Here is a 12,356-nt window from a genome sequence, read left to right as displayed (position 1 = left end):
TCTTTGCAGTTATGTATGCAGAGTTTCATGTTGTTTCTTGTCTCCTTCCTTGTCCACGGCTGTCTTTTTAGGCAAATAGATCTCTCGAAGGTTAATGGTAGAAGCTGGCTCTGCACCATGTTAAAGTCTTTCTGAACAGTTCCTCCTCACCATTTTGTCTTTTTCCTCATGAACAGATTTGCCCAGTTTACTGTGGACAATCTCTGTCTCATTCCCATTGAATTCAGCCTCACTGAAAACGAGAAACTTACTAGCTGTTTCATGCTTCTTCCTTTCAAGCATTGAGTTGAACTCAATCATATTATCACCACTGGCAAAGTGCTCATGCACTCTCATGGGGAGGTGGTGGAATAGTGGTAATGTCACTGGGCTAGTAATCCAGAGACCCAGTCTAATTCCCTGGGGGCCATGGATTCATATCCCCCATGGCAGCTGGTGGAATTTAAATTCATTTAATTAAATCGGGATTTTTAAAAAGTAGAGTGACCATGAATCGATTGTTGTAAAAACCCATCTGGTTCACTCATAACCATTAAGGAAGGAAATCTGCCGGGGCTGGCCTGGCCTACACCTGACTGCAGACCAACAGCGATGTTGTTGACTCCCAGCAAGCCACTCAGTTGATCAAACTGTTAAAAAGCAGAAAAAGGAATGAAACTGGATGGACAACCCGGCATCGAACCTAGGTACCGGAAATTATAATGGAAAACCCAGTCCTAAACCCTCCAAACGCTTCCTTACTAACATCTGGGGGCTTGTGCCAAAGTTGGGAGAGATGTCACACAGGCTAGTCAAGCCACAGCCTGATATTGTCATGCTCATGGAATTATACATTACAGACAATGTCCCAGACACCGTCATCACCAACCCTGGGTATGTCCTGTCACCAGTGGTGGTGCCACTGTGCTATACAGGTGGGAGGGAGTTGCCCTGGGAGTCCTTAAATTTGACTCGGGTGCCCATGAAGTCTCTTGGCATCAGGCTAAAAATGGGCAAACAAACCACCTGATGGTTACCACTTGCAGTAACTGGCACCCCCACCACCACTCCACAACAACCCCATCCCCTCAGCTGATGACTCAGTACTCCTCCATGTTGAACACCATTTGGAGGAAGAATGCAACTGTGCTAAATGGGCTAGATATTGAACAGATACAGCACCTCAAAACTGGGCGGAGGTGTAGTGGGCCATCAGCAGCAGCAGTATTGTACTCAACCACAAACCATCACCTCATGGCTTGGCACAACCTCCACCGTACCATTATCATCAAGTTAGAGGATCAATGCTGGAACAATGAAGAGTGCAGGGGGCCATGCCCAGAGCAGCACCAGGTATACCTAAAAATGATGTGTTAACCTGGTGAAGCTATAATACAGGACTACTTGCATGCCCAGCAGCATTAGCAGCAAGTGAGAGAGCTAAGCGATCCCACAACCAATGGATCAGCTGTAAGCTCTGCAGTCCTGACACGTCGATGCATGAATGCTGGCTGGCAAATAAAAAACTCTCAGGAGGAGCCGGTTCCACAAATATCCCCATCGTCAATGATGGGGGAACCCAGCACGAGTGCGAAAATAAAGCTGAAGCATTTGCAACAGCCAGAAGCTCCAGGTGGATGATTTATCTCAGCCTCCCCCGATGATCCTCAGCATCTCAGAAGCCAATCTTCAGCCAATCTGATTCACTCCAGGTGATACCAATAAACAGCTGAAGGCACTAGATACTGCAAAGTCTATTGGCCCTGACAACACACCGGCAATAGAACTGAAGGCTTGTGCTCCAGAATTGGCTGCAACCTTAGCCAAACTGTTCCAGAAATAACAAGGCTTTGTCTCCCAGTATGATGTCCGGTAGAGGCAAAAGCGGTAAAGGTCTTGGCAAAGGTGGTTTTAAAAGGCACCGGAAAGTCCTCCGAGATAATATCCAGGGAATCACTAAACCTGCCATTCGTCACCTCACTTGATGTGAAAATGTTAAACACATCTCCAGCCTCATTTATGAGGAAACTCACTGGGTTCTCAAGGTTTCCTTGGAAAATATCATCTGGGACTTGGTCAACTACAAAGAACATGCTAAACAAAAGACATTTACAGCTACATCACTGGCATCGATCCAGCTATGTGGAAAATTGCCCAGGTTATGTCCTGTCCAGAAAAAGCAGGAAAAATCCAATCCGGCCAATTATCACCCCCTCAGTCTATTCTTGTTCATCAGTAAAGTGATGGAAGAGTTCATGGGCAGTGCTATCAAGTGGCACTGACACAGCATTAATCTGTTCAGTTTGGGCTCTGCTAAGGTGTCTCAGCTCCTGACCTCATTACAACATTGTTCCAAACATAGACAAAAGAGCTGAACTCCAGGGGTGAGGTGAGAGTGACTGTACTTAACACCAAGGCTACATTTGATTGAATGTGGCATCAAGGAGCCCTATCACAACTGATGTCAATGGGAATCAAGGTAAAAAAAAACTGTCCACTGTTTGATCCCATACCCAGCATAAAGGAAGATGGTTGTGGTTGTTGGAGATCATCTCATCCCCAGGACATTGTTGCTGCAGTTCCACAGGATAGTGTTCTTGGCCCAACCATCTTCAGCTGCTTCATCAATGGCCAATTACCTTCCCTCTATGATAAGGTTGGAAGTGGGATATTCGCTGCTGATTGCACAATGTTCAGCACCATTCCTGACTCCTCAGACACTGAAACAGTCCATGTCCACATGCAGCAAGGCTTGGGCAAGATTCAGGCTTGGGCTGACAAGTGGCAAGTGACATTCACACCACAGAAGTGCCAGACAATGACCATCTCCAACAAGACAGAATCTAACCATCTCCCCATGACAGTCAATGACATTACGCTTGCTGAATCCCTGACTATCAACATCCTGGGGGTGTTACCATTACATAGAAACTGAACTGGATGAGCCATATAAATAATATGGTGACAAAAGCAAGTCAGAGACTTGGAATTCTGTGGCGGGTAACTCACCTCCTGACTCCCTAGAGTCTGTCCACCATTGACAAGGCACAAGTCAGGAGCGTGATGAAATATTGTCCACTTGCCTGGATGAGAACAGCTTGACACGATCCAGAACAAAGTCCACAATGATTGGCACTCTATCCACCACTTCAACATTCACTTTCTCCACCACCATCCCCAATGGCAGCAGTCTACCTACAAGATTCTCCGCAGCAACTCCCATAAGGCTCATTCACCAGCAACTTAAAAACCCGCCACCTCTAACACCTAGAAGGACAGGAGCAGCAAATGCATGGTAACACCACAACCTGCAAGTTCCCCTCCAAACCACACACCATCCTCACCTGGAATTATATCACCCTTCCTTCACCTTCGCTGGGTCAAAATCCACAAACTGCCTTCCTAAGAGCACTGTGGGTGTACCTACACCACATGGACTGCAGCAGTTCATGAAGGCAGCTCACCATCACCTTCTCAAGGGCAATTAGATAGGGACAACAAATGATGGTCTAGCCAGCGATACCCACATCCCATGAATGAATTCAAGAAGCCCTTTAGGCTGTTACCTAACTCTGGTCCATCCATCATTGTTAGGTCTAATGTAATCACCCACTCTTGCTGTTTCTCTGACAGGAATCTATCCCAGACACACTCCAGAATCTCCCCACATTTCTGATAAGTGTTATTCTTATCCCAATATACATGGAAGTTAAAATCCCCCAATGAAACCATTCTTCCTTTGCTACATGCTTGCCTAATCTCAGCATGTATACAAACTGCCACTTCCAGGCTACTACCAGGAGACATATACACAACTTCAACTAAAGTGTTAAAAATGTTCCATTTCTTAATTCTATCCATAAAGCTTCCACTCCTTGCTGATCTCAGCACATATCCTCTCTTATGGTGGAACCAATTTCATCTGCAACAGTTAAGGTTACTCTTCTCCCTCTACCATTTTCCCTATCTCCCTGTAGACCTAATTATCTGGCATATTTAGTTCCCAGTCCTGATGGTCATGGAACCTGGTCTCTATAGAGGCAACCATGTCATATCCTTCAAGTTGTATTTGTGTCTGCAATTCATTCAGTTTGTTCCTCAGATTCTGTGCTTATGAATAAAGAATGTTTGTTTGAGCCATTACCCCTATCCTGTCCTGCTCGAACGTTTTATCGACACATTTCCTATCCAACTTCGTGTGATATATCTGCCCGCTAAAGCTGGCTGGTGAATCCAAAACTAGGACACACACTCACACAATAAGTTTCAGCTACTTTGGACATTTTTTTCACTCCGAGTATTTTGGATCTTTGGAATTGTCTCCCCCAGAGAGCTAGGGGTGCTCAGCTACTGTCTGTATTCAAACTGAAATCAATAAGATGTTTCAATAATAAGAGACCTGGAGATAGAGTGGGGAGGTGCACTTCATTGAGTTAAGGTAATGGATCCGCTGTACTGTATTCAATGGGGGAACAGCAGGGAAGGGCTGAGTGCCTGACCGCTGCTCCGATTTCTAATGTTCTTATGCTCATCTCTCTGCAATGTGCTTTGTTCTGGGCATTTCTAAAACTTGTTTTCCTTTTCTTTGACAACCGTCTCTGTAACTGAAGCTGTTTGGTCAACTTGCAAATTGATCTTAAATATTTGAATAATTTGCAAGCCATTGCTGCTGATGTGCTGGGTGTATTTCCATATAGCTCACAAACCACTCAGGGGAGGCCAAATCGCAGCCTTGTTAAAAAACATGAAAAAGGCCATTTAGCAAATTAATGGAAGGGCATTAGAGGAAAATAGCTAAACAAAGTTACGAAATGAATAAAATTTATAGGTGATTAATCATGTGAGATTGAAACTACAGCAAATGATCTGGAAAGAAAAGGTAGGAAAGGGAATGGAATATTTACAGTGTGTTCAGGACTTACCCAGTAGATAGGAAGTCCAGCAAGGCAGTGGTGATGGGTCTGGTCATTGAGGAATAAACCAGAGCAGATATGAGAAGTCAGCACAGTTCAAATCAATCATCGAACAGAACAACCAGGTTTGAGTAAACGATTGAGAAAAATGTAAAGAAGAAAAGCCAAAAATAGTAAATTACAATAAAATAGTTCCAGAGGGTTGGGAATATAACTTATGAAGATAAACCCAAACAGAATATTGATGAACAAAGAGATAGAACAGCAGTGATCAAGCAACAACAGGAGAAATACATTCTGCTAGAACAGGAACCAATTATCCAATAGTGAAATTCCCTGGATAAATAAAGGGATCAGGGCAAAACTGAAATTAAAGTAAAAGGCCTGTGCTGAAGGACGTTGACAATAAAGGAGAGGATGATAAATGGACAAACCAAGAGGTTAGACAGCTGGTCAATGAGAAGCTCCAGGATTAAGTTATGAAGGAATATAAAATCAAATAGGAAAATATCCGATGGACACAGAAACAACAAAGGGCAAATGAGAATATGGAAAGAGTCTCAGAAGGATGCACAAGAAAAAGCTCAGGTAATGACAGAGTTTAGGGAGAAATATTGGATAGTTACTTGGCCTCAGTTTTTAACCAGGTAAACTGACCACATGGATTAATGTCATTCCAAGTAGATTTCAAGACATCTAACAAAGAAAGGAGGGGAGAGCAGTGAAACATGGAAATGGTAAATCATTGGAACTAGATGAATTACATCCCTGTATGCTAAAACAGAGAAGGAAGAGCCCACTGGGACAGATGAATTCAGATCTAAACCCCACACCTCAAGGTGCTTAGGATGGGGTGCAGGGCACAGTTTCTCCAGACTAATACTGAAGTTTAAAGGATTAAACAATGAGAATTGATTGTGTAAATTAGTGTTGTACTCACTTTAACTAGAACAGATTAAGAGATGATATTTGGAAATGTTTGAGCTGATTATAGGATTAAATAGGATCGAGAGAACTAATTCTTCAGGTGGGTGAATCCTGAAGATGGTATTTCCCTAACATTAGAGTGAGGCCCCTCATCTCTGCCACTGCTATATCTCCCTTTCTGATTGTTTCAGTCCCAATTCATTCTCTATCACTATTTCTGCACCTCTCGCTCTCCCCTTTCTCTATAGCCATCTCACTTTCTCGGTCTCTCCCCCTTCTCTCTGCTTCGATTACCATTTTCTCCTCTCTTCCAAATTCTCCATCTTTTGCCTTCTCTGCCACTATCTCCTTTCTCCCTCCTGTCTTTCCATACCTCGTTCACTGTGTCTCACTCTCTCTTCTCTTGCTAAGAATCTATCTTGCTCTCTCTCAGTTACATTTATTTTCTTCTTCACACTCTGTAATCCTCTGTCTTCACTCTGTCTTGTTTTATTTCACTCTGTTCCTTCCCCACCCATCCCCCCACTCTCTGTCACTCTCTCTCTCTTCCCAAGTCTACCTTATAAATTGTCAACAAAACAAAAATACCTGGAAAAACTTAGCAGGTCTGGCAGCATCAATGGAAGGGAGCACAGTTAACGTTTCGAGTCCGCATGACTCAAAGAGTCATGTTGAAGAGTCATGCGTACTCAAAACGTTAACTGTGCTCCCTTCCACGGATGCTCCCAGACCTGCTGAGTTTTTCCAGGTATTTTTGTTTTTGTTTTCGATTTCCAGCATCCGCAGTTTTTTGCTTTTATAAATTGTCAAAATTGTTCATGCATCTGGTCAGTTTCCACATGAACCCACCCTGTGCTCCAAGCACATTATATGTGATGAGCTCAGCTTCTCCATTCCCTGTTTTTAATGAGCTGGCCTGGATGTTCCAGGCTCCGTTAGTGGCTTCAAGAACTGCAACATTTTGCTAAAATCCAGAGGAACATTTGCATTTGATTCCAATGTTTGCTGCACCATCTCCCTCCCCATCTCCTACATTCAATTCATGACATCATCACTAGGCGATATAGCCACCAGCTTATGTACATGTGCTGCCTGGGGAATGTAAAACCACAGGACACAGTCTTATATTGTGGGTCAGCCATTATGGACTAAGATTAAGATAAATTTCTTCACTGAAAGGGTTGTGAATCTTTGGCATTTCTTATCCCAGGCATTGAGTATATTCAAGAGATAATTTGACAGATGTTTGGATAGCAAGGTGATAAAGGGATATGGGGGTAGGTCAGGAAGGTGGAGATAAGGTAAAATGTTGGCCATTATCATACTGAGTGGCAGCACAGGCTCTGGAGTAGCCCACTCCTGCTCTGATTTCGGATGTTTTCTTCATGTCCACATGCCTGTGATGTGTTTTGCTTGGTATATCTGATTAACCTTGTTCTTTTTTTTCCTTTATTTTTGTCTGGCTATCTCTTTAACTGAATTAGTACATTCAGTTTACAAACTCATCTGAAACATTTGAATAGCTGGCAGTGAGTTGATACTGATCTGTGGAGCTTATCTCCATACAGTACACAGGGTGAAGCACAAGGAAGAGTGAAGACCATCCAGGTTCAATAACATAAAAAACACCATTCTACAGGATAGATAATATTGGAAAGGCATTGGAGGGAAATATTTAAACAAATCAATGGAATGAGTAAAATTCAGAGCATAAAAATCATGGGAGATTTCAAAGCAAGTGTTTTGTCAGGAAGATGTCGGGAAAGTTGAAAACTGGAATTGGGTAGTTACCCTGCGTTCAGGCTGCATTTCTTCCCCAGAACCTCGGAAGCCCAACAAGAGATGACTCACTGCTGCATCTAGGAGTTTAACATGAAGCAGAACAGATAAAAACATTAAAGTTTCAGTGAAAATCGAGGCAATAATACTCACAGCCAAATAAAACTTATACAATAATTGAAGAAGATTCTAGTAAGGAAAGGCAGAAATGTAATATATAGAAAAAGCTTAATATTAGGAGATGGGAATACAACTTGGAAAGATAAACTGGAAAGAATATTACTGGACAAAGAGATAGAACAGCAGTGGGAATTATTTCAAATGGAGAGCAGTGGACTTCAGGAGAAATAAATTGCATGAGAAAGATACAGCGCAGCCACTATTAAAACACATCTTCTTCTTGAGCTCTCTGCCCGCAGGCAGACTGACCCACAACATCACAATCTCCATTATGGGAAGGGTAAAGAGGCAGCTCCTGAATCTACCCCAGCTGGAGCGGGGATTGAATCCTGTGTTGTTGACAACAACCTGTTTCACACCAGCTTTCCAGCCAACTGAGACCCCATGGAGTACTAGTTGCTGTGGCTGCCTGCATTTTTACATGTATTATGGCCCAGTGATGGTAAATGCTGAGCTGCTCCAATCTCAGAAACTTGAAACTCTGCCACAGCTGTTCTTGCAATTTGTTTTTTTTATTTCGAGATGCGTGCCTTGAATTCAGTAGTAATAAGGCAACTGAGTCTTAGAGGGTTTTTACCAAACTAAATTAAACATTTATTAATAAAATAAACAATTTTAAGCACATACATAGGACTAAAAATTACGACTATAATAACTCCTCGAATCCCTAATTAATCTAGCTCACAGTTACACCTCCGGTAAGGCAACAGTAAAACAACATAGATTTCAACAGACCCAGGCAAAGCAGACAATACCCTGGACAGCAATATTTAAAATGGATTCTCTTAGCTTCAGTTCCTGGAGACAGCACCTTGGTACACAGAGGCTCGAGGCTTTTCACACTTGTTAGACCTTAGAACCCTTCTTCTCACATATGACCTCATCTGTTTTATACAGGTTTCTCGCATTTTAACGTAAATCCCATTGTTCCAATATGTCTTTGCAACTTTACTTTTTCCATAATATAAATCTTCCATAGTACTCCCATTATCAGTAATCTTTGGGAAATATGAACACACTGTTTGGCTTAACCTCTGTTGGCTCGGTGTAGCATCTTACAATCTCTTTGAAATTCACGACTTTGGTTTCTCTAAAAATGCAAATGTTCTTCACACCTCACATTCTAAAACTTCAGCCATATTTATGTACTCAGCATTTCAAACCTAGTTTCCCTTCGGATAAATCAGAGCACCCAGATCAGCTGTCTATAATTCAATGCAGCGGCATCTGTAACAGCTGCTTCCATGATACAGATCACTGCCTCCTCCAGAGGGCTCAGGTGATGCAGGCGTGCATGTCCTCCTCTGATTCTGCTCCGCTCCCTGTGATTATGGATCACATTGTCCTGTGAAAGATCGAATAGAGAATGTCAGTGAGTGTGCTGAGTGTTTGAGTGATTTGTGTTTGAGTGATGTGGGTATCACAGTTGGAGGAGGTGGAGTTGTGTGGAGTCTGTGAGACCTGTGTGCGAGGTTGGCAGCATTTCTGAGTGTTTGAGGCGGAGCATCTGAATGTTAGACCCAAGTCCTGACCGCCCGGGATTGCTAATGGGTGAGTGATGGGAGTGTGGTGTATGAAGCAGTGTGAGAGGTGGCTGCTGTGGTGTTTAAGGAATGTCACATGAAGATGTGGCAAACAGTCAGGATGATACCAATCGACTACAACAGGACAGAGATAGACTAGTAGAATGGGCAGGCAAGTGGGAGATGGAATTTAATACAGAGAAGTTTGAGGTGATGCATTTTGGAAGAAGGGATGGGGGAGGAAATCAGTGCAAAATAGTATGCAAGGTCATAGGGATGTGGGAGTTTATGTACATGGGTCTTTGAAGGTGGCAGGAGGTTTTGAGAATAATTAGCAAAACATTTGGAACTTTGGGCTTCATAAATAGAGGTATTGAGTACAAAAACAGGGAAGTTATGATGAACATTTATAAAGCCCTGGTTAGGCCACAATTAGACTATTGCTTCCAGTTTTGGTCACCATGCTTTAGGAATGAAGTGAGGGTCCCCGAGAGGGTTCAGAGGAGATTTCCCGGAATGGTTCCAGGGATAAGGGATTTCAGCTGGAGGGTTAGGTTGGAGAAGCTGGAGGTTGGAGCTGGGGTTGTTCTCCATGCTGAAAGGGAGATCGAGAGTAGGTTTGATAGAAGTGGACAGGATTATGACAGTGTCAGATAAGGTAGACAAGAAAACCTGTTCCCATCAGCAAATCGTACAAGAACTCAGGTACACAGATTTACAGATTATGTCAAGAGACATTGAGGATGGGGGCGGGGAGGGGGGGGTTGTAGAGTTTGGGGGAGGGAGAAATGAAGCACATTTTATTTTTGACTCAGCAAGTGGTGATGACCTGGAAGTCACTGCCTTCGAGGTTAGTAAAAGCAGAGATATACAATGGTTTCAAAAGGAAATTGTTTGAACACTTGGGGGAATTAAACATGCAGGGATATGGTCATCGAGCAGGTCAATGGGACTGGCTGGATTGCCCTACACAGAGCTGGCTTGGACTCTTCTGTGCTCTATGACATCATCATTCCTGACCAAAGTGAGGGAATTGAGCTTCAGGTGACCCTGCTGTCAGCTCATTGGGGTTAGACTCTGGGAACTGACCACCATAATTGCCTTCTGATGGTGTTGCTTTAGGGCCTCCGGCACAGAACACCCCCACCCCACAGTTCCCCATACACTGTAGAGAAGTGGGGTCTCTCTTCCATCCAAGCCCTGGACTGTTGCCTTTAGAGCTGCCTCCAAGAACCTGGGATCCCTTTCTCTTCCGTGTCGCCCCATTTTGAGTGCTTTGTTTTACAGGCAATTTTTGCAAATCGGCAGCAGCTTCCTTACAATTAGTGCAGTTCCCCTTTAAGAGGGGCAGGCTCGCTGGAACAGTAGCCATGCAAAACTGCTTTTCCCCCTTTCAGGTATTCAGCAAGCTAACCTCACAGTGAGCTCTTGCCTGAAGGCTACACTCATGAAAATGAGTATAGAGGAAGAAGGACAACACCTTTTACCCATAATAAGTTCAGTGAGTGACTCATTGTGTGTGTGTGTGTGTGTGTGTGTGATTATAAAAACAGCAAACTCTCCGAGATTAGATACAGAACATTTCTACTCCAGCATCCTGATACTGACTCTGAGGAACTCCATGGAATATAATGAAAACACTTTTCCTGCTGATTCAATTTCTGCTCCTGACTCAGGCAAGTCCGACTGCAGGGAATGGGTTTCTCCATCCTGATAGTAAACACCGGCACATTTCCCCAATCCCTTCACAGCCAGTGTTCAGAGAGGATTCTTTTCAAACTACATTATTCTCTTTCAATTTCACAGTTTAATTGTTTGAACATCACAATATAATTGGTTGAATTGTTATTTATGAAAGACTGAAGAATTTAATGTAAACCAGTTGCACAGGTAAATTCCCTGAATGATTAGTCACTATCTGAGCGGCTGGAGGGGATGGTGGGTGTTGAGGGCTGATCCAAATAGACCAGCAAGAAAAGGGCAGTGCCGAGTTGGTGGATCACAGCCGGATGAGTTACTCAGTTGGGAGACTCTGTAATTGGCCTCAGTACCCGGGAAGCACAGAGGAGTAACTCCCAGTAGCTGCTCCCCATCGCTGCTACCTGCTGCAGTGTGAGAGTGCAGATTGTGTGTGAGGACAGAGTCGGCAGTTCCCTCAGTCCCTTTCCTCCACACGCACTGTCCAGTCTAACAGGTGAAGAATGAGGAATTCGGAGCGATACTGGAGGTGTCTGTGGGATCAATCCTCAGGCATGAGTCAGCTTTTCATAATGAGGGCAAGGAGTGAGAGTAAGCGGGTTTAAGACAGGTTTATTTAAATTGATTAATACTGCAGCTTTCACACAGATTGGGCTGTGAGAACACAGATTGTGTAGATAAGAGAAGTGGTTAATTTATCCATTGTCACTCTGCCTCAGTTGGGAGTTGAGTGAACAAATTGTGGGTTGATGTCCCACTCCAGTAGATCCAGACCAGCACTGGGGGAGTGCTGCACTGTTGGAGGTGTCATGTTTTGGATGAAAAGTTAAACTGAGACCCTGTCTACCTGTTAATGCCAAAGGTTATATCTGGTACATTATTTGAAGAGCTGGCAGTTCTCCCAGTGTCTTGGAACAACATCACTCTCTCAACCAATATGACCAGAAACTCCTCACCCCGTCAAATCTCATTCACTCTTTGTGAGACTTTGCTGAAAGCTGATTGGCTGCAATGTTTCCTATAAAACAGTGTCAGTACTTCAGAAGCAATCCCCAGTCTGTGAAACTCTGTGGACTTTTCTCATGACAGGAAAGGTTCGATATAAATGTCCGATCTTTCATTTCACTCTCTCTGGTCTGAGATTGTGGGTCTGGTGGGGTCCAATCTGAGAAAAATCCCTTGGACTGCCCTTCAGGACAGAGAGTGAATGTGTACAGGTCGAGGGGAGGGAGGGATGCCTGAGTTTTAATTAAAAATAAAAGGGGTAAGGTTGATGTGTGATCTGAGAGAAGATAGGGGTCTTAGGGTGTCAGCACTCTGACCATCCACAGAGCAAGCTATCTCACAAATATCAGAG

General features: G+C 43.6%; 1 protein-coding gene across 1 annotated transcript in view; it reads right to left on the bottom strand.

The window, feature by feature from the left end:
* Positions 1-12,356, bottom strand: part of LOC144670308 (histone H2B-like) — a 518,579-nt gene that overhangs the window by 94,608 nt on the left and 411,615 nt on the right. The window lies entirely within an intron of this gene.

Source organism: Cetorhinus maximus, chromosome 31 (genome assembly GCF_964194155.1).
Source record: "Cetorhinus maximus chromosome 31, sCetMax3.hap1.1, whole genome shotgun sequence".
In the NCBI taxonomy this organism is placed as follows: Eukaryota; Metazoa; Chordata; class Chondrichthyes; order Lamniformes; family Cetorhinidae; genus Cetorhinus; species Cetorhinus maximus.
The sequence above is the reverse complement of the archived record's forward strand: the minus strand, read 5'-3'. Positions and strand labels throughout refer to the sequence as shown.